The sequence below is a fragment of the Rhyacophila brunnea genome, unplaced genomic scaffold (genome assembly GCF_057557595.1).
Source record: "Rhyacophila brunnea isolate RB1 unplaced genomic scaffold, BYU_Rbru_1.0 scaffold_2, whole genome shotgun sequence".
In the NCBI taxonomy this organism is placed as follows: Eukaryota; Metazoa; Arthropoda; class Insecta; order Trichoptera; family Rhyacophilidae; genus Rhyacophila; species Rhyacophila brunnea.
In genome coordinates this window covers 14,527,404-14,551,357 of record NW_028232859.1, presented here as the reverse complement: position 1 = coordinate 14,551,357, position 23,954 = coordinate 14,527,404, and the positions used below count along the sequence as shown (strand labels likewise).

The window sequence follows — 23,954 nt, the reverse complement described above, 5'->3', positions numbered from 1 at the left end:
ATGTACAGATAATTACAGATATATCTGAAAATCGATAACAATATATTAGTGAACGCTTTAGGTGGATAACAAAAAAGTTACTTTTTTAAGACATCCCATGTTTGAAGTACCGGACCACCTCCAAATGAAGAATTTATTGTCACCATATTTCGAGGGCTTAGTGTCAAACAACACTATCTACAAAAGTGCAACTTTACAGGAGAGCCAAAAATCGTTATTTTAGATTCTTGTAACTCAACAAGGGAAATGTTTATTTAAAACCTAATGTTAATATTTTATAATTTATTATGTATTGTACATTTATCTTGCTTATGATGATGTTAAAATTTATAGGGTTAGTTTAAAAAAAATATGAAAACAAGGGTAACTTATGTAGTTAGCGTTAAACTTTACTGACGATTTAATAAGAAATTAGAAAAGATTGACATAACGTTGTTTGACTATCATGTAGCCATAAATGTAAAATAACGTTATCTTTTGTAGATTTTTGTAGATAACGTTGTCTGACTTTAAGCACTCGATTTATAGTTATATATACAGTTTTAAGTATCTTCGTATACGGAAAGTAGACCGTGAAAATATGACACAAAACCTGACAGAAAAATGTTCTTGATTTTAGTTTATCTTTTTTTATACTAGAGTATATATTATTATATATTTTCAATAATGTTAACTAAGCACATAACATATTTTTACTATGAACTCTGCAAACTGTCACGCGAACTGTACAGTTATTTATTCACATAATATTACTCTGAAAGATAAATAATCGTGAAAGGATGTTATACACTCTCGAGGAGAACTTCTCAGTATTTATTTATCCATGTCAAGAAACAGGAAGTCTGTTGGAAAATATCGTAGAGGCGCTTCCAATAAATAGTATGGTTTTGAGTTTTGACACTTTTCTCCATTTTCAGAAGTTATTTTAACTCGTGACACTGTTTGTAATCCTACAAATTACTAAAATGATTTATATTTTAGTAATGTATAGGATTCGTGATAAAAGCATACGCGTGAGTTCTATACAATTTAAAGTTGAGCTAAGTTTACATAATTTAATACTTAGAGCAAGGATCGAAAAACAGAGGTAAATTACGCAAAATAGGGTAAAAATGAATGTTTTGGGGGTAATGGAAGCTTAAAAAATACGAATAAAAATTTATTTATTATCAAAGCTTTTAAAACTAAGAATATGAAAAAAAGTTACTGCTCTCTTTTGCAATAAGCTACTCTTATAAAAAATAATGTACAGAAATCGCTTGGACTCTTAGAAGATAGCTTACTCAAGAATTTAATATCAATGTCGTATTATATAAAATTGAACACCATTTTTACCACGTTTTTATTAGCTCGAATTCTTGTTTGTCCAGTAGGTATACATTTTTTCTTGTGTATCCAGTCCTAGCAACTAAATTAATAATATATACGTGCGTTACTATAGAAATCAATATGAAACGTCAAAATTACATTTTAGTATTCTATATTTATTCAGTATTTCTATCAAGTACAAAAAAAAGTATTTATTAATACAGAGAGTTGTCAAGTTTATATGATTCAACAGAAAATTTAAAAACATAGTATATAAAAAGTTCTTTTTATTTTGTAATTATTTTTATTACCTACTATTCAATACTGAATATACACAAGATTTAAGAATGTAAAATTATTCTTAAGTTTCAGTGAAACGGCAAATGTTTTTCAACAGTAGGTGCGACGAAATTTCTCACTAGTCACAAATCGGAGACAGATAGTCGAGGTGTCCGCACGTCGATTTGTTTTGTCATGGCGTCGGATGAAAATATTCTTAAATCGTGTAAAGATGACGAAAAAACTTTACGTATGTACCTACTTAAAAAGAAGACAGGTCAATGAATATACTATTATTATTAGCAGGGCTCGAAATGGAACGGAACGCACCGGAGCGCCGTTCCGGCTCGTGAAATTTGTAAAATTATCGCTCCGTCTCGTGGAAAAAAATATGTTGACCGTCTGAGCTAGATAGGCCATAGAATAGAAAATCTGACACACTTATTTTTATAAAATACATAAAATTTGATGACTATGTAAATATCTTCAGAAAATTTGTCGAGCGCTCCGGTTCGTAAAATTTTCCATTTCGAGCACTGATTATTAGTAATATAACAATAAAAATAACATTAAATGGACGCATGTTGGATTTTTATGACAAATTATATTTCGTTTGGCACGCGTCATTTGCACAATCCGCGCATCGCCTAGCCACGATCTTTTTAGACCATGCCTCAACTGTAGTAGTATAGCCTTAAGTATAGAGAAAATATAAAATTTTGAAAAATTAGAAAACATACATAGGTATTTGAAAAAAATCTTGAATAAGAAAAAAAATGTGTATAATTATGAAAGACGTCATAGATAGACGCCTAGCGTTAGTAATATTAATTATCATTATTACTATGATTTAATCACAAAGCTGGGCGCTTTACCTTTGCAAACTTTAATATAGGTACGTCCTCACGTGTAAATAATACATTTAATTAGTATGACTCTATGTGGCCTGATAACTCAAAGGCCAAGAGCACTCACCTGGACAGTGAAGATGCGAGGTAGTAGACCAGTGGCGCACAACCTATTTGAAAGAAGGGCCAATTTGTTCATTTTATACTTTTCACGGGCCGTAGTGGGTAAAAGTGTTGAAAATAATGATATTAAGTATATTATGCTAGACGAGACATATATTTTATTATTTTACCACGTTTTTATTAGCTCGTATTCTTGTTTGTCCGGTACAGATTTTTTCTTGTGCAGTACAAATTTTTTCTTGTTTGACCAAGATTTTTAACTAACTTCCCGACTAGCTAGACATTTGAAACTTTTAGAATATATCAGAACACGACGACAATGCATTCTTTTAATACTTTTGGCCATCTTTGAGCAGAATTGAATTCATTTTCAGTTAATTCTGTTTTGTATGTTTCGGAAAAAAACCGTTAAAAGTAATAATAGTAATAAATGCTTCTTATCTTGTAATTATTTAATTTAATAGTTACATATCAGTTAATCCAGTCACTCTCCACTCTGCATTACGTATATGTATTTGCACGACAGAACTTAGTAAATAGGAAAATAGATTTTTTCCGAATTAAAAATTTGGTGATGAAGTACCTAATTGTTATTTTGGCCTATGAGCCGCGGTTTGTGCATGACTGTGGTAGATCATCATTCTATGTTTATTTAAATATGTTGAAATAAACACCATTTTTCCTATTCATATAAAAATAATACGTGACTTTTTCGGGGTGGTTGTAAGAAAGTACGATTTTTGAGTGTAGGGAAATATTAAATAAACATATACACGTGTAAAAGAATGTGTTATTTTCAATATTTACATCCGTATCATAATATTCATTAAAGTTTGTCACGTAAACGCAATGCACATTCAACGCTGAGAATGAATTATTACGCTTCTAACGGTATGTTTGCGTTTGGAGTAGACAAGCTAAAATATGAGTTGTATAAAAGCAAAAACGCCACTGTCCTTCAGTCATATCGTCAGAAATCAAATAAAACTAATGCTGGGGTAATTCTAATACCTTATACGAACATGTGAGCTTTAAGTGAACTGTTATTTATAGATATTAGATAGTGCAGAAACAAATATTTTATAAATTATTATCATCCAACTGACTAAATATAATAATTTGGTAACGGAGAGTGATGAGTTTGCTTGTAACTTTCGAACAGTGGTGAGTTTGCATCTCAATATTTGTAAGTAATAGAGGGTAGCCATTTTGCTAATTTCTTATGCTGTCTCCTAATTGGAAGGTTTAAACAATGGTGGATTTGAATGACGTCACTATATGCGGACAGTGGTGACTGCATGTAAACCCAATTTATAAATTAATTTTTCATGGTTTTCTGGGGATATTGCATTTCATTTCTGTTAAATTGTACACATACACAAGACTATGGAGAGTATTTGTACAGTCATAAGTAATTTTCGAATTTTTGTGGACAGTGACGTTTTTGCTTTTATACAACTCATATAGTAGTAATCTAAGTATTTATATTTAGTTTTTAATAGTGATATATAATAATAATAATATTAATAATATTACACTTTTAAGTTAAAATTGACCTACTACTAATACCTACTAATTTTATTATAGAAAATCTCACACCATGCCACACTTGCTCCCGTGGGGAGTAGTGCATAACAGCTAGTCTGTTATAATAATAACAATTGTTAAAATAATTAAACTCCGTTGAAATTTAAAAGATAGTACAAATATTATCAAACAAACCCACAGAGACGGTAAGTGTAAATTATACTTTGCCGTAATTTTGAATAATTTTGGAAATTTAATTTCGCTCACAACGGATGGCTCAGATGCCTCAACTAAGTACCTAAAATTAGACAGTAATTTTTCAAAGGTTAACTATGACCAGATTTTGATTGACACGTACATGAAAGCCAAAGCATTACCTACCACATTTACTGATGTCGCATGAAAAATCATTTTGCTTTTCAGATTCAGTGCAATGAAAATATGTTGGGCGAATGAATAACAACTGTTCCTTGTAAAAAAAGGCTGTTTAAAACCTCCATTCTATGGATGCCCATATACTCCGCTTAGTTTTGAACATAGTATTTAAGAAAAATGTTTGTCTTAATTATTCTTTCCTCGTAAACACAGGGTGGATCTCGGTTTTCTCATGTAGTAGATCCGAAACTCTTAAGGTTTTCTGCTGCCAAGTGCCAATCTTGGATACTAATGCACATAACTAATGCTAGTTGCATCGGTATAGCATACGAAGGCTAACACCATCAGCAATGATACAGCCACTTACAACAGCTGACGTCCGTCAATACTTCTTAGCATACAACGAAAGCATACGACTCTCTACAGAGTTCTGGAGATCCATAGATGGCAATTGTGACTAAACACCAAGTTTACCTAGCCACTACCTTATAGTACCTCAACATTTCTGTCACAGACTCTCGCACTTTTTTCACGTGCATTAATCATCACCAAAAACTTACCACTGTTGGGGTCTACCGTATGCGCGTGGCCTTATGTCATTCGCAGAAAACCTGCTTTAAATGAGAATATTTGAAATAGCTTTCATTTTTAGTAGTATATCAACAATACTGTTGCTGGCGATGGTGACTATTACATGTATAGTAATGATGTCGTCGTAGTCCAGTGCGTAAGACCCTGGCATTTTAACAGGGAGGTCCGGGTTTGATTCTCAGAGAGGTCAAAATACTTATATTATTTTCTCAAAGCCTGGGTATTTCTAATTGTTTATCTTCTATTAGATGTTTGGGTCGAATTCGAAAGGCCGGAATCCCGAAGGCCGAAATCCCGAATGTTGAAATCCCAAATGGCCGAAATCCCGAATGGCCGAAATCCCGAAAGCCGAAATCCCGAAGGCCGAAACTCCGAATGCCGAAATCCCGAATGCTGAAATCCCAAATGGCCGAAATCCCGAAGACCTAAATCCCGAAGAAGAAAAAAACAGTAATAATTGCGCAAAGCTTAACACTTATCTTGGATTCTCTCTCTTGTAGAATTGTCTCTCTTGTACAATTTGCGCAATTCAAGATAAGTGTTAAGATTGCGCAGTTTTTTTACAGGAAAGACAAAACCCATTTCCACAATTGCGCAATTATTACTGTATTTTATTTTTTATTTTTCGGGATTTAGGCCTTCTGGATTCCGGCCATTCGGGATTTCAGCATTCGGGATTTCGGCATTCGGGATTTCAGCATTCGGGATTTCGGCCTTTGGGATTTCGCCCGGCACCCTTATATTAGTAATCAGTGATAATCACACTACTGATTCACTACACTCATGGCCTGTTGTAGCGTTAAAAATATATGTATATAAATGTTATATATTGTCATATGTAATAGTTCTTGAATTATTCTATACAAGTGAGAAGAGTGAAGCTTGGAGTTTTGTAAAATTGATTAAGTGCTGGAAAATGGACGCTGTCTACGGAATATATAATTCAGTTTTCACTGATGGGATGAGTTATTCGAAAACGAGGTGAAATTCTATCTAAACAGAGAACTTAATGTTAAGTGTATTATTACAATGAACACTATTAGATATGTGCCTACAGAAAAATCAAATATATAGTTTGCGTTAATGTTATGCATATAAGTAATTGTATTTCTATCAATTAAAATACTACACATCTTTGTATGAAAATTTCTACTTAATTTCCATATATATTCATCAATATTTTACATTATCCAATAAAGAACTTGATAAACAGTATAAACACAAAGCTTAAAAATGTTTTGAAGTAAGAAGTTGAAGATTTTTTCTTTCTTTTTAGATACTGCCTAATTAAATGAAAGCAATGTGAGGTATATCTGAAATGTATTTGTCAATTTGCGAAGGTCTCAAAAACCGTGTCCGTTTTTAGTTTTATATGCATGCAGTTGGCTGTATCACACTTCACCGTGAGATGTTGTATCAGTAATAAATGGCCGTATAGTATTGAGATCAATTTAAAAAAATAAAACACTTACAAAATACGTAATAAAGGTCACCGGAATATACGGGAAAGATAGAAGAAAATAGGTAAATAAGTAAATTCGAAATACATATTCTATAATTTATGTAAAATTCTGGTAAGTGACCGTAAGTAGCAAGTCATACAAATAGTAATCAATATCAAATAAATGTTATTATTCAATCTAATAAAATTTGAACATAGCTACATGGACAACACATTTTTTTTGATCTCAATGCTATATGGCCATCAATTGAGAATATCTTATTAAAGCAGATGAAACTAGTCTTGATAATTGTTAAATTATGTCGAATATTATTACATAATGTGCTTTATTTCAATTATCTACTTAAAATGCTATATAATGATCAATCTAACTAATCACTGACTCATTATAATAATATAGAAGGTCTTCAATTAGGATGTTCAGCATTAATGAATAACATTATGCTACATATTATTATCTAACAGCATTTATAATCAAATAAACCCGAGCACTTAGTTATTATCAATGAATTATGTTAAAATAGTATGTTAGCATAGTAGAATAGTTCGCAAAAGCTCGTCTGTAGGTAGGTAGATATATAATGTCGGTTCACATGGAACCAAACGATATCCAAAGTGCTGCGGGTAGGGTAACCGGTTCGAACATCGCTTGCTCCACTGCCCAGGAACATTTTTGAACGTACAGAATATATAGGCCGGTTTACTATAACTGATGGGTGAAGTTTAATTGGTATTTTACAACGTTTTTCTTAGGTCATATTCTTATTTGTCCGGTGGTTGTTTGTCCGGTACAAATCTTGCAATCGATTTTTAACTAACTTCCCGACTAGCTAGACATTTTAAACTTTTAGAATATATCAGAACACGATGCCAATGCATTTTTTTAATACTATTAGCCATCTTTAAGTAGAATTGAATTCATTTTTAGTTAATTCTGTTTTGTATGAAAAGTTATTTCGATACCATTATTGGATGCTAGGGGGTCCTAGCAACTAAATTATTATAAATAATATATACGTGCGTTACTATGGAAATCAGTATGAAATGACATTTCATTATTCAGTATTTCTATCAAGTACAAATTTTTTTGATTGTTTAAGCTAGTCAAGTCAAGTTTATATGATTCAACAGAAAATTTGAAAATGTTGTAAGTAAGTATATAAAAAGTTATTTTTATCTTGTAATTATTTTTCTATTAAAACTAGTTCAAATGTTGATTTTTCCTGTGATTTGTAATGCTTTTATACCTATGCAGATGTGTATCTATATTAATTATAAAATAGATAATTACTTCTTATATAATTTTTGATTTTGAAATATTTTCATTCTGATCAGCGTTCTGGCAATACTAAGTAAAAAACATATTCTTTTAAAAAAAATGCCCGTATATTCTATTATACATTTGAAACTATTGTACCAACGTTGCTGAAACTTACGTTGCTGGCAATTTTTTGTTTGTTTGAGTTTTTGTTTTTCTTGATATAGCTGTGGGATAAAGGTTTCGAAGTTAAGTCAGATATTCTAGAAGTAACGGCACTTGAAAAATTTTATCACGAATCGGTAAAGTGGTCATATAGCAGCGGTTGAGTGGTGAGGTATGTGATAGTAGAGGGGCGCCTATCTAAAGGAACCAACTGAAAACAGAACAGTTGATAAATTACATTCATGTCGAATCAGTCTATTTATTCGTTCTGTATCTGTTCACTTTTTTCATATTTCACGCGGGCAAAGTCACGGGCGATAGCTATAATATTATTAAAATAAAAAAAAACAGTACTATATAGTAACTAAATCCATAAGAATGTGTTCTCTTTTTTATATTTTATTTTAAATACAAAAAAAAAGATCGCTTCAAAGCAGGGCAGGCATGAGGACTATAATTATTAATACCTACATGTAAAACTGACAGTTAAGACCATCAAAGCTAGGGTTTTTTTTATTCAATACAGAATAATGGATACAATTTAATAATGTATTATTCTTTATTGAGCATGCATATTTCGAAACAACTCCAGAAGTATATTAATATATATTGGAAAAAAAATTAACAAAATTTAACTTGTACCCACATCTATCTCAAACTAAACAAAGTTTTTGCCCGAAATGTACTGGATGTGGGTTCATTTGGGTTTGGATTATTCTAATTAATGTGTGCCATCAAAACTAATCATACTAATATTACTTTAAATCTTTCGTGCATTTCTCCATATTGTCAATTGTTTTCTTATTGATTGTAATACGTAGTTTTTCTTGTTCCCTACAAATATTAAATAAAACACGGATCAAACATAATATATTAAGTACCAAGTAAGATAAAATGCATTTTTAATGAAAATTAAATAATAACGATTCCATACTTTAAAAAAAAAATCGTTTTATAAAAAATCGATTAAAAAAATGCAACGCAAAATATTTTTATTGGGTTCTATACGTAGGTATATCCTGGATACAGCGGTAAACACATTTTGAAAATAGCCGATATACTGGATTATTTGTTAGCTTGGGTTTGGTTAAGTTAGGTTAGGTAAGGTCAGGTTAAGACTAACAAATAATCCAGTAGGTATATCGGCTATTTTCAAAATGTTTTTGCCGCTGTATCCAGGATAACCGACTTGTACCTTTTATTATACAGACTATGTTTTTTGATAATGTCGCGATAATACTTTTGTAATGGAACTTGCATTCAATGAATAGGTACTAGAAATACGCGAATATAAATAAATTTAAATAATAGAAAAACTTATTCTACCATTATACTAAAATGTCTGTAAAATTATACACTTATCTCTTTCGGAGGTCACCCATCCTGAATCATACCACATTTTAAGTTTTTTGTATTGTTTGCGTGTTGCACCAAAAGTTTTTTTTTGAAAAATGCAGTCTCGCCAAAGCGAAGACACGATGCACGAGCCCTGGTGCGCCGTTTTGGAAGAAGTTTAGATATATTATCGGCACTTAGTATCACATTGCAGGAACCCTTTGCTTAGCAACGTTTGGTGTACAATCTGTTTTCTTGAAAATAATTGAACTAACAACGATATTTGTGTAATATAAATTTTAAAAACGTACTTGTGCTTCTTGCATCACGTTCGTAACCGCTATGTTCTAGGATTATAGATAGATAAAAGCACCCGATGTGATGTCGCCAAACTGATTAAACGGTAATCGGATGGGCATATCGCTAGGTGAGTCGAGCCACGGACCAATAGCGGTACCCAAGGTACACTAGGTGACAAATTAGCCCTAAAATCTTCAAGATCATCTAACTTACTAAGATAGGCTGACGTACGTGTAGCGAATGTTGGGAACAGTGAGAAAAGCTATGGGGATACCGTAATTCAGCAGCATATCGAGCTGAGCTGATGATGACGATGAGCGAAGTTAACAAGTTAGCAGTTGCCACCGACTTCTAAATAGTCTAGCGATAAAAACCTGGCCTACTACATATTGCGAGCTGTAGCATCTGCAAGTGGGAATAGAATGCGCGTGACATGACAGTCATAATTATTAGGATCGTTAATGTTGGTTTGTGTCGCTGTTTTGTTTTTTGGCCATGTCACATCAAAATAATAAAGCAAACATTGGATGACCCAAATATTTGTATCAATTCATAAGTGTCATGGGTCTTCCAGTGGCCAGACGCCATGTGTATCGTAGAATGCCTAAATGAATGGAGCCAACCAATTAAGTAGGCTGTTCAATAGCCAGATCATTAAGGGCACGATTCCCAGTCAGAGATCTTGGCGAAGAGGAAGAAGAAAACAGTAATCTTATATTCACCTAAATAATTTGTATTGTTTCCATTCATGGGTGTGAGGGTTTGCACCCGATACCTCCTCTCTAGTGTGCGCACCTGTGGGCAAGTGTAAATTCTCAATCGATCCACAAGCGTACCTATATTGAATTATGAAAAAGTGACAGCCATGACAGGCCGATATGAGGTAGGTACCGGCCGTTGATGACGTATTATGCCGTTGGACAATCCGGGATTTCTTTTGTCATTACTTGGAAGGTATTGCTCTAACCAAGATTAATAATTATTGTAGTTCCATCAAGGCGGCGCCACATGTCATACATCCTAAAAGACTATGGGTTTACTGAATAAGTATTCAAAGATAACCAGTTCGGAATGAAAAACATTATTTGTCAACAAAATTCAGTTAAAATTGCGTATTGTCATATAATTTAACATGCCATCTGGTACAAATTAATTCGAATTGCGCTGCCCGTGCATATTGTATGTCATTTACAAATTATTAATATACCGGGCACGTTCCTAGTATCACATGCCTGGTCAATACTTTAATGATGTTTAATATGTATGTTTAATTCAACAACAGCAATGACAAATTATTATTGGTAACTGATACCATAAAACACGTGGGTCATAATACCGAATAGTAAAAAATTGCAAACATATGGCGTCGAATTTGTTTAAAATAGAGTGACTATAAAATGTCTACCCCTTTTCTACAAGGACGTTTTATTTGCGCGAGTTTACATCAGAAAGTAACCGAATCTATTAAATGTAGGTATCTACTTATTTTTACATTTTTTGATGGGTGAATTTTTTTTTGATGGGTGAAATTCGAGTCAAGTAAAAACATATTTTAAAATCACTTACCTTAGAATGGGAAACATCGAAAAATACTAAGATGTCGACCTAAGAGGAATCATTGATCCGTAATCTAGAATAATATGTTGAATATAGATTAAGATAAATTGTTAATGTAAACCCATCGTCAATCCATCATCGTCATATGTGAGGGATTTTATTTGTTCACTGCATTAGCGTCGCGTTAAAACAATATGGGGTGGGGTTGTGGCATTTTTATTTACTTGATCAAAATTTTTTCAAACAAGACAAGTTTAAATACTAATAAATATTCAAGAACAATACTAATAAATTACCTAGTTAAAATGCTAATATTTCTTAAGAACACTAAAACTGAATAAAGCCTATTTTTGTTAACTAAAGATTTGTGAAAAATACAGGTATATAGGTATATACAATATAAGATAGTCATACTTTTATTGAGGTTAGTTAAAAATATTACTGTAGGTATATATACTTTTTTATAAATTTACAGAACAGTATACTAGATGGAATCCGAGGATTTACGAAAAGTATATTAATTTCTGTTAATTATATGAAACTTTAGGAACAGATTAGGAAAAGATTAGTTACCTAAAGTATGAAGTTGGTACCTAATCCTAACATATTTTTACGACTATTATGGAAATTGTCTTCCATAATAATTAATGTAGTCATCCAAATGGCCAGTAAGCTTTCTAAAATTTAGTTTGCATCATTTTTTATCTACTGGATTTTCAACAATAATTGACAGTTAAAATAGATACAGCAGTTAGGTATAAATAATTACAAGATAAAAGAACATTTTATATACTTACCACGTTTTTAAATTTTCTGTTGAATCATAATATAAACTTGATAATTCTATGTATTAATAAATACTTTTTTTTGTACTTAATAGAAATATTGAATAAATATAGAATACTGCATTTCAAATTGATTTCCATAGTAACGTAGGTATATATTAATAATTTAGTTGCTAGGACCCCCTTCGGCAACCAATAATAGTGTTTTACTTTTTACGTTTTTTTTTCCGAAATAACTTTCCATACAAAACAGAATTAACTGAAAATGAATTCAATTCTGGTTAAAGATGGCTAAAAGTATTCATTGCATGCATAATGTATATATGCATAATAATGCATTGTAATCGTGTTCTGATATATTCTAAAAGTTTCAAATGTCTATCTACTCGGGAAGTTAGTTAAAAATCGATTGCAAGATTTGGACAAACAAGAAAAAATGTGTACTGGACAAACAAGAATACGAGCTAATAAAAACGAGGTAAAATATCAAATGAATCGACAAAATCTTACAAATACACATTTATTTTTATTAATACAATTAAATATTTTTAAATTTAAATGAAATATTAATAAAATTTCATGTGATTGTGTGTCTATTATTTATAGGCCACTCTGCCAAGTTTGCAAGTAAGTATCTTACCTATCAATATTCTGATACCCTTTATATTATTTGTAGGACAGTAATGCACCGGCGTATAATTTGACGTGCATATAAACAGCTCTTTAAAATACATATAAAATTAAATGCACACATAAACAGGTCGTTAGTAATGAACGGTAAAGGTTGGTCATGCAATCGTACGAAGTAAGGATATATTATTACTTTGTCCGCAAACAAGTAATTTTTGCATTTTAGGTTATAGAATATAAAATTATATGTAATTTTAAGTTAACCCATTCACGGTAGCTACAGATTCTGTGTGATAAAAAAAGTTTCCGAGAAAATTAATCGATTTAAAATTAAATATTCAGATATACAATGGAATTGTTATGCCTATAGTAAATTTAATCATTTTTATACAAAGAAAAGATTACATATTATTATACTTAGCATGAATGTAAATCATGGACCCTTATTGTTAGTGAAATTACAGGAATGGGTATAGTGCAACGTCGCATGTTATAACGTTGAAAGCAAATGATAATGAAGTAGATAAGACTACGCAACTTTATAGGAATACCTATAGACAGTGAATAAAAAATAAGAGAAGTGAGTTACCTTTTGGGTGAGGCTGTAATAAGGTATAATTTTCGAGTGTGGAAACTGGAGAAATGTGGGTACACTTGTTATTTTTCAATATTTAGGTACCTCTATATCATGGGTATCATACATAACGTGCATTAAAGTTTGTCACGTAAATAAAACGAGCGTTCAAAATTGATAATATCTGACGACACGGCGTGATTTTATTTCTTGATTTTTATGGTCTTGCCGTTATTAAGTAATAAACTAACAGTAACTATGAAATATAAGTATTTTAATACGTTCACCAATGGTGCTTCATAATATATCATTATCATCATCATCAGCCGCGGGAAATCCACTGCAGGATAAAAGCTTCTCCTAGTCGCCTCCACTATTCTCGCTCCCTAATTATTAGCTTCCACATACATCTACCAAAATTTATGAGTTCGTCTATCCAGCGGGCTTAAAGGCGTCTCTGCGGGCGTTTAGTGCCCCTTGGGTATTACTGTATGGGGGCATTTGTCCAGCGGTTGTCCACTCGCCGAACGACATATCCAGCCAATTAGCATTCTATCTCGTTACCTTACTTTGAAAAGGTTATAACTGACATTTTGGCCTAAAATGACTTTTTGGTGTGAAAAGGTTCCATTATCCATATTATTCTATCACATACGTTCATTTCAGAGTAATCTATTGTCAAATATGGGAATTAGCAGTATGCCGGAGTTTTATCTACATGTTTTTTTTTATATTGAAAATACGACCATTCCAAATTTCAAACGCTCATAGCTCAAAACATGGTCAAGTGCACATAGATCCTTTTCAAAGTAAGGTAACGATCTGTCTCCGTTAGTTTGTGATCTTTACGCGTTATGCCCTTTATACCGTATACATATACCTTTCCATGCTACGTTGCGCTACTCGTAATTCTTGGATTTCTTACATTATGGGTCCATGCTTCACATGCATACGTGAGCGTTGGTAGTATACTATGGTTGAACACTTTACGCCTAAGACACAAGTAATTAAAAGTAATAATCTCTATCACAGAGCTTGTGTGTATATAAGATTTTGCAGAAAATAGGTTAAGTACAGATTTACTTAAAGTATCATATCTTTCACATTTTGAGTGCCTATATTTATAACAGAGACCAACGTGCAAAAACCAAAAAATCGAAAAATTCGAAAACCCATAGACGAGTGTTGATTTTTTTTTAAATCTGTTCCGTAAGTGTTATTTTTTGGATACACGATACAATGATTCTCGTTTGAATATTATAGTATCCACAGTTAAAACAGGAAAGTTTATCGATTCAATTTAATCCACTGCACCCGCTGGTTGATTAAATGCATATGCATGTCAAATGGAATTTGAGGCCATATGTTTTGCAACTAATTATTCAAATGAAATGATGGTTTTGATGATAGAGCAATCGAGCAGAAAGCAACGGCATGTTTGCTAATAATTAACTTACCCATTTGAAAGTTAACTCTTTTTTTGTTTATAAACCTACAACACGTCGATATTGCTAAGATAAAAGGGAGTAAGTGGAATTTTATAGTTTAAAGTAAATAAAAAAAAATCACATTAAAAAACATTACAACATGTCAGCAATTGCTGAGCACTCGATGGATACAGGACACAAATTTGACTTTGAAACCAAGATATTGGGTCGGAATAAAGGATATTTCGCACGATTGGTAAAGGAGGCCATTGAAATCGATAGAAAATATTAATAGGGATGATGGATTACTGTTAAAAACGTCATGGCTTCCGGCACTATCAGCAAAATCCAATATTCGAGCCGGTATCTCTGGTCGTAACGATTGACACATTACTCTGAGCAACGTTTGCTCTTAGCTAATCGGATTCCTTTTGACAGTCTTAGAAGAACGTTTACATTCATATACCTACACTACATTTTCATCATAAAACATATCATCTCTTGATAATGGCCTCTGCAACGAGCCCGAAACGTCGAGTAAAGAAGGACGCACGGTAGAAACCCAAAAAATCTACTACGATAAAAAAACAACCGTGAAAGCCTTACATACTATAAACCCGTGTGAGTACGCTTACTGCTTACTCAGTCGAAAGATAACTCATATTTGCTAAGTGACATTATACAATTTTAAGTACATACAGTAAAAGTAAATTATCGTAGTATTCATTTATCATGCATATTAATTTGGCGTTATTATATAAACATAATTATAATGGTCATGTTACAAAACATTAATTTAATTAAACATTTTTTTAATTATCGATATTAACAGCTCTTTCTGGTTGCAAAGTCATCTACAAAACAATCTGACGATAAGACCTTTACAATTATTTATTAACAGAAACAACGGAATGAAAAAATAAACTACCCAACTCCAATTAAAATTAGTTTGAAAATCGACCACATACAAAAAGCATAAATTTATCCCGACATAAAATACCATTTTCGTAATCATAATATAATATTTTAAAATTTAAAAAGTGGCACTTATTTTCGAATTAAATTGTCTGAGCTATGAGATTGCCATATGGTGGACAAAATAAATTAACAATCTAACTCAGGATTTAGAAGGGTAGGGTGTTTGGATACGAGGTTAGTTTCCACAGTAGAAATACCTCTGACGTAAAAATAAATGTTTCAAAAAAAAATATAGTATTTAACAGCAATACAGAATCATAATTTTCAGTGAAAAGGTTAGTTTAAATTCGATATGCAGCTTTAAGAAATTTTATTTTTCACGGAAAGCATCTCTCACATATTATTATAAAACATATAAATTTCACCATATTATGGTAATTAGTGTATTGAATAAAGTAATGTTTTTAATAGTTTACAAGATTTAGCATTTACTTGATGGCTAAGCGGTAACGCGGCGGCTTAAAGTGTCATGGGTCCCGGGCTAGAGTTTCAGAGATTCACATGTTGGTTTTTAATGTGTGTTGGAGTTGGGTCCCATATCTATATATATATATTGTGGAGGCCCATATCGTGATCCTCTTAGGATCAAACTTGGTGATGTAATTGAAAACCCGTGGTATTCATAATTTGTTGCAACCAAGACAAGAAAACACGGTTGACACAAACGGACACCAACGATCCTAATAATTATTATGACCGCGAAGCCATGCGCATTCGATAAGCATTTGTGGATGCGACGGCTCGCAATAACTCATTGGTGAATACACGTAGTAACACCTGCAGGTCAGTTGTATATTAAGAATCAAAGAGCCGAGTGTCTGGGTATAGGAAATGAACCGACGAGAATCTAAAGATAAATATGGAAATCAGTAGCACCGGCTAGATTTTGTTAACCCCACCTCCTTCCGTCGCGTTAGATATCAATAAAAAAATATCGGTACTGTTCGGTTAAAGCGGATATAGCGGAAAACGCATTTTGAAAATAGCCGATAAACTGGTTTATTTGTTAGGTTAACCTAACCAAACCTAACCCAACCTAACCTAACCTAAACTAACCCAAACTAACAAATTATCCAGTTTATCGGCTATTTTCAAAATGCGTTTTCTGCTGTATCCGCTTTAACCGAACAGTACCAAAATATCATTACCTTTTTTTTCCAGAATGGACCACCCCCAACCATATTTATGTGTGTGCACATGCGTGCATGCATAACGATATCTTACATTGAATGACTACAATAATATTTTAGGTGTACGGTAATCTCAGAACAGATTAATAAAAAGAATTCCGATAGGCTATACCCCAATACACTACATTTTGACGCAGGGTTTTGAATGTGTGAGTTCTACGAAAATGAACCACACATTATAGACGTATATTAGTCTGTGCTGTAACCTTCAAATACACCAATATTGAACGAGCGTCAGTGCATAAGCCGAGAGCAGTTGTCAGAACGAAGGACAAGCGTTTATCCCATATTCTTCCACACTCGAGATTGGTTGTCTGTTACTCCACACCCGTTAGGTATTTCAATTTCCAATATTTCTGAGTACCCTGAAGGTAAGTAATATTTTGGACATAAAATAGTAATAGGTATTTAGTGCATGTCTGTACCTATTCAGAATTCTTTACCAAAAATATTCTCCTTTCGTGAGTGTTTAAATAATGCTTCACAAGTTATTATTACCATTAATTATATTCAAAACGGTGGGGCTACATAGATTCCGTCCGATAAATCAATTTTATTCTCGATTTTTACAATATAAATGTTCACTCATACATTATGCGGATTATATTAATATATGAAAAGAGTACGCCGAACATAATTCATGCACTCTCAAATTTTAACACGTGAATGGGTGAAAAACTGCGGGCATGTTTATGGGGGTAGGCATGTTGTATCACTAATGTACGTAGTAATAGACCAAATAGTTCACAATATTTCAGAATATTATATTATACATTTATATCCTTACATTGATTATGTAAGTTGCAGGTGGATAAATTGGTAAAGCACATTGGTCGGAATCTGATGGATGCAAGTTTGAGTCCTGTCCGGTACAATATTTTTTTCCCCGATTAACGTATTAAATTCATAGTCGATAGTTACTGTTAAGCCCGATATAGTCAATGTTTCAGATGGATCGTTGTTACGTTGTTAGATGCAGTGGATCTAGATCTAGAAACGCATATAGGCTGAGTGTGACCAATTGGAGAGAGACAGATTAAGTTCGGGATAGAGATACCTGGAGGACGTTTGTGCAGTTGGCCATGGACCTGAATGTAATATAATGATATCTATAGGTTTCCATATCATTGCCAATACTGGTACCTATATGGGATTTAGTTTTATGATGGCGTTATAATCAAAATAGCCGTAAACAAAAAAACATTTTTTTTTTAGATTTTAGTTATGGTTTTAGAAGTTTTTATCAATTTCACTATTACAACAGTTCAAAGATAACATAGGTACTTATACATTTGTTTGATATGTCATGGGTTCCGGGTTCGAATCCCAGGTCTGGCAAATTTCACATGTTGTTTTTCAATATGTGCTTAGACCCGGGATATGGAGTTAATATATTGAGTAAGTGATTACCATCCATTTCTCGTAAAAAAAATCTGGGTAAAAAAGAATCACATAAACTGAGTGGAGGGCCATAATAATATTATGATCATAAATACTGATCAAATATAATTTTAAAAACAAACTTAATCACTTCTATCAGATTTTCAGAGATTTACTTCGAATTGATTATTAGTATTATATAATATGAAAATATTGTGCATGCATATAGAACTTTAATTATATACGACACTACGAAAGTCATTTGAGGGTTAACATTAATATACAGTGCACCTTCATATTACAATAAAATATGTTACACTGGTAAGAGGGGTGGAAAATAATATATAAAAATTTGTATTCGGTTAGCCAGTAGAAGGGATGATAAGAATAGCATAGTGGACACAATCTTTAGACACGGTAACCATTATTAATATCTAGCGGTGAAAAATATTTACAATAGAAAATTAAAAATGCTAATAAAGAATAATAATTATATTATTATTTCAAGTAAAGATTGTAAATTGTAGTTAAAATTTATATTTCGATTGTGATGTAATATAATGAGAAGTACTGGCGCCATCTATTAATCAATGTTAATGATTTTTAATTAGCTAATGGACTTGACATAACTCTCACATGCTTAGTAAATAGTATATTACGGCATGAGTATTGTCCAGGGAACTCAGAAATAATGGGAACTGAAATACCTAACGGGTAAAGGGTAGCAGGCAACCGATATCGAGTGCGGAAGAATACGGGATACACTTAAACACGTGTCAAGAATACGTCATACGTCGAACACTGACAACTGCTGTTGATTTATGCATTGACGCGCATATAATATTTGTGTATTGCACACGTCCATAATGTTTGGTTCATTTTCGAAGAACACTCATACATTCAAAACCCTTCGTCAAAATGTAGTGTATTAAATATAGCCTATCGGAATTCTATTTATTATCTGTTCTGTGGTACTGTATATTCTAAAGATATCTTAATTGGTGTCCCATTCGGTATAAATATGTTTTCTATTATTTTTCTGATGTATTTATTTCAAATAATTAATGTTAATAATATTATTTAATACATGATTTAAATTACAAAGATGTAAGCCATTTGTTGATAACATTTGAAATTCCTCAGATAGTGAGTTTAGTATTTATTAAGAATTGCACATAGGAATTGAATTTCACAAGGTTCAATTTTTTTCCAAAATTTTTCTGTGTCTGTTACTGGGGTTTTTCGAAATCACCTATTTTCAATAAAAATAATGTTATAATTGTGTTTTAAATAAGAAATAAATAACAACATGTAATGTAAATTGTATATTTGTTTGGAACTAGCATACGCCGCGTGATCACAAATGTGACCAATTCTATTTATACGGAAGCAGATAAGAGTAAAGTTAATATTAAGTATATGAATGATGTTACTAAACGACTGTAGTGAACATTTGTCACTGTAACCGCTGGACAAAATTTCACTCATAATGTCATACGTATCCATGAAGAAAAAAAGGATCTCAGTGACTCCCTAAATCCAGTCAAATCTATTTTTAAGGTTTGGTGGAAATATTTAAAACTGAAGATTGAGAGGAGTTAGTAGATGGTGTATGGGGTAGAGGCATTCATCCAGAATAATTGACTCAGACTGCTGTTAAAAAAGGGATATTATCAAAAAAGTGTAATAATAAAACTTCATACCAAATAACTCTTATTACTGTGTAGTGATTGTTGGAAGTTGTTCAATATGAAACAGAAATATTTGCTCAGTTGGATATTAAAAATAATATTTGCTTTACATTACTAATATGGTAATTTTATCTGAAATCAGCGATCACGAATACTGATAATGTAGTGCTGTAGATAGTCAAATATAATCGAGGTTAGTTGATAACAGTCTATCTATATGTATTAAAGAAGTAGATACATATATAATAATATATAATAAATTTATTATGAATACATCCATAAAACAGATTAATAAGATGTGTGAAATCTAGTTTCCCTGGACGTTGGTTTTGAAGCCGAGCTATTTTTTATTATCTTAGAACAGAAAGAGCTCCTACTGTCCTTAAAAATATTGAATGCGCGTTTTGTTTGCGTGATAAACTTTAATGCATAGTATGATATGGACGTAACTTTTGAAAATATATACTTTAACACGTGTTTAATTTTATCACATATTTTGCCATAGGTACCGAGATCCGAAACCATTTCCCGTTAATGTTGTGTTCTCTGGATATATCCATAATATAAATTAAACAACAATAATGACTAATTACATGTCCTAATTTTTATACATACCCACTGGAGATTTTAAGACCATAACTTTTTTGGAGTTATATCCTTGGCAGCATTTAATGCATTGCCTGCGAATAGAAAATAAATGGCAGCATGTTGTTGACACATTGCTCTAGTTTCTTATTTACGTTGTTTTGTGTGATTGTTCATCCAAATAATAATGATTATTTGACAAAATCGTACCGTGCATACTACATATTTTACTATCTTAAACATTGAATACCATATAACATCTAATGACGATCAGAGCATTTCTACAAATCCAACTCTCAAACAGCGATGGTATTAGGTAGGTAGAGGTCTGAGGCACTGACAAGTTTGGAGGCCCTATTGCGATTTATTTTAACTAAGTTGTCGGTAGGTACTTTGTAATGAAGCGATCGCATCGTTCGCTTAATACTTTGGACGCGGAAGACGCACACGGTGCGTAATGACCAGGCGGCCGATCGATGTAATTAACGTGCATTTTAAAGGGGGCAATTAAAATCTCATTATCTATTCAGCAGCGAAAGCGTTAATGGTAAACCGCTAATGATTTCACTGGTTGTAAAGATAGTATTCGTTTCTTAATTTGCCGCCCCTCAGCAACGCATGGCCTGCCTACCCCTACGGGACGTCGCTGCGCATAAGTAATCTTTTTTATCTTCACTTTAATCTATTAAAACTCCATCTTCGTAGATTTGTTTAGTTAATAATAAAACCAAAATAGATGCAAGCTTAATTATTGAAATAGATTTTTCAATAGAATTAGGTGAAGAATGTTTTGGTAAGAGAACGAACATGATACTAACAATAATATTAGTAAAATTATATGGAAAAAATACTATAATAATATAGTTATTGTATTTTATTTTATTATATGCAATGTCTTTCTACTGGTAATTGACATTTAATAACTTGGAAGAGACTTATTCAATTAATATCCAGTGATTAGTATAATAAATAGGTAGATTTATCTAAATAACTACAATTTATGGATTAATTAATTTACTACTGGTTAAAAAATGACAATATTGAAATAACAGCCATAAAATATTACAAAAACACATATTAAGTAAGTTAAATAATAAATGAATATTATAGAAGTTTTTTCAATATAAAAAAACAGCTTACCTGTGAAGCTTTTAGTCAGAGAAAACTTTCACGTGTTTCTCATTATGTCTTCAAAGTTTTTCTTTTTATTTCAAAACAAACGGTGAAACAACGGAACTGTTTTCCTATTACAATCCTTGGATAACAAAGTTTTTCATAACAAACTAAAACACAATATGACAATTAAACTTTATAAACGAATCACAGCTACCATCTTAGAAATGTCACTTTTACTTTCTTAAAGTTTTGCGATGAACAAACTGTCAACAGAGTAGCTTTAAAGTCTTGACTCACTTCGATTAGATTTCAAATTGATTTAGCACACTGTCAGTTAGATACAACCGTTAAATCCACAAGTTTATAGCGCGGTTATCTCTTAATAAATTTATATTTTATTTTATTTCGATACGACCGTAACGAAGCCCGCCTAAATTCTAAATGATATAGCGGTAGGACGGGGCAACATAACCTAAATGTTTGAAACAAAAATTAACGCTCATACCTGTGCAGTTAGGGGTTGTTAAGAATCATTACCTGTCGGGCCGCAGCGGTTGTAACTTTATGTCCCTTAATCTTCATTCAAAATATTTTGTTCTCATCATAAATATTATGTATATTATAGAGTAACTGAGTGAGATAGGTACTTGAAATTTAATACATTTACGGGTAATTAGTTATACATCAGTACTAGAAATAGAAAATTTTAAAACTGTCCTCGTTTTTTTTGTAATATACCTACATTCAAGAGAAAAATGCAATTACAGTCTACATCATATAAAAAAATGAGTGAGCATTAATTTCCAGCGCCGCAGATATAAAAAATAATTTAATTGGATTACACTGTCAAAAATTGTATTACTCTCTTATATTCCTTTATCTGACGTGATTTGGTCTGTTCGCTGAATACCAACATTGAATAAAAACTGAAATCACTTAAACTCGCCAGAGCAGGTTTTGTGACTCGATGACTCAATAATTGTAACCTAGATTGGTTTTACATGTATGAATATATATAAGTGAAAAGATGTGAGGACGTATATTGGTTACAAATAATATTTTTATCAAAAGACTTTTGAATCTCATTATTGCCTACGAAGGTTTACGACATTTAAAAAATATTATCTTTTCGTCGCTGTAGGATTGGTTTATCGAATAGACCAAATGTCAAATGTTCAGGAGATGAAAAACAAATTTCATTATCCTATATTTAAATACATATAGGTATTTAAATGGTTGTTTTTACAGCATATGCATGCTGTATTCATTACAAAGTAATTTAAAGAAAATGATGCTTCTGGTCCATTTAGATACAAAAAATGATTCTGCATTAAAAGGTCGATTTTGACAAAAACGGATATTCGACAAACCAATCCTATAGCGACGTTTTATCACCCATCCGATAAGTTTTGTATTAAACTTAACAAATGTAATATGTAAAGTAAATTAATGTACATACATACTTTCTAAAATAATTCATGATCCAGAACATTAATTTAATTTTTCTACGAGACGTAGTGGTAGCTTTGAGTATTTGATGAACCGAAGTAACGCTCCGTTCCATTTTGTATGTTAGGTATTGGAAATTATGTCCTACAGTATGTACCTAGTTTATAGATAATTATATTTTAATTAAAAATATTTGTATATATTTATGTTTTTGAATTACTACATAATTACTTATTTTAATGTATTGTTGGGTACATGACTACGCTATCCTATAAAATATCGTAACTAATCAAACTTAATGCAGTTTTAGCTGTCTGATTTTACCTGTACATTTAACAATATAAGCTATTGATACATTTTATAATTCATATATTTTTATATAAAATATGGTGTGCGAGTATTTATTTCCTACCCCTGAATATTTTGTTGAATTTATCATTGCGTTTCATCTTTTAACTTATTTTCGTCATGCAGTAGAGGGAGCGAGGTATACACAATAGAAACATACGTCCCTGTACAAGTTCAAGGCGACCGTATCGCCGATTTCCTCGCACCCATTGTGAGAAGGCGGCGAGAAGAGGCGAGAACCGGTCGGGCCGTTAAAAACAGCTGGACGGGTTTCTTCGAATGAAAAAGGGCGGCAAATTACGAACACGTTGACAGATTGAAATGAAAATCGTAGACATTTTGCAATGTCAATAGGAAAAGTAAACATGATTTTATATTATTCAGGAGGCCACAAACAGCAGGCCACCCCCAATGCGTAAATTTTATTTATAGAAAACTTATTCTTGATAGTTTGAAAAACATCCGCTGAAACTTCTCACATAAGGAAATAATTGTTTAAATCAGCGCCGCAGGTGAAATAGAATTATTGTACATGTAAAAGTTCCTGAGGCTGCTGATACCTATGATGGATATGATGACAATATTGTACCTACAACAAATAAAAAGAAAACACAATATTATGTTACCAATGGTGGTTTTGGGTACGTCGATGCCCTAGGCGCTGACAGCTTTG

The 23,954-nt window shown here is 32.1% G+C and overlaps 1 protein-coding gene across 1 annotated transcript in view; it reads right to left on the bottom strand.

Moving 5' to 3' along the window:
- Positions 1–21,930, bottom strand: part of PsGEF (Protostome-specific GEF) — a 235,325-nt gene extending 213,395 nt beyond the window's left edge. The window contains exon 1 of the mRNA XM_085946427.1: positions 21,509–21,930. The gene's annotated coding sequence lies outside the window, so the exon portion shown is untranslated. The remainder of the gene's footprint in view (positions 1–21,508) is intronic.
- Positions 21,931–23,954: the final 2,024 nt, after the last annotated feature.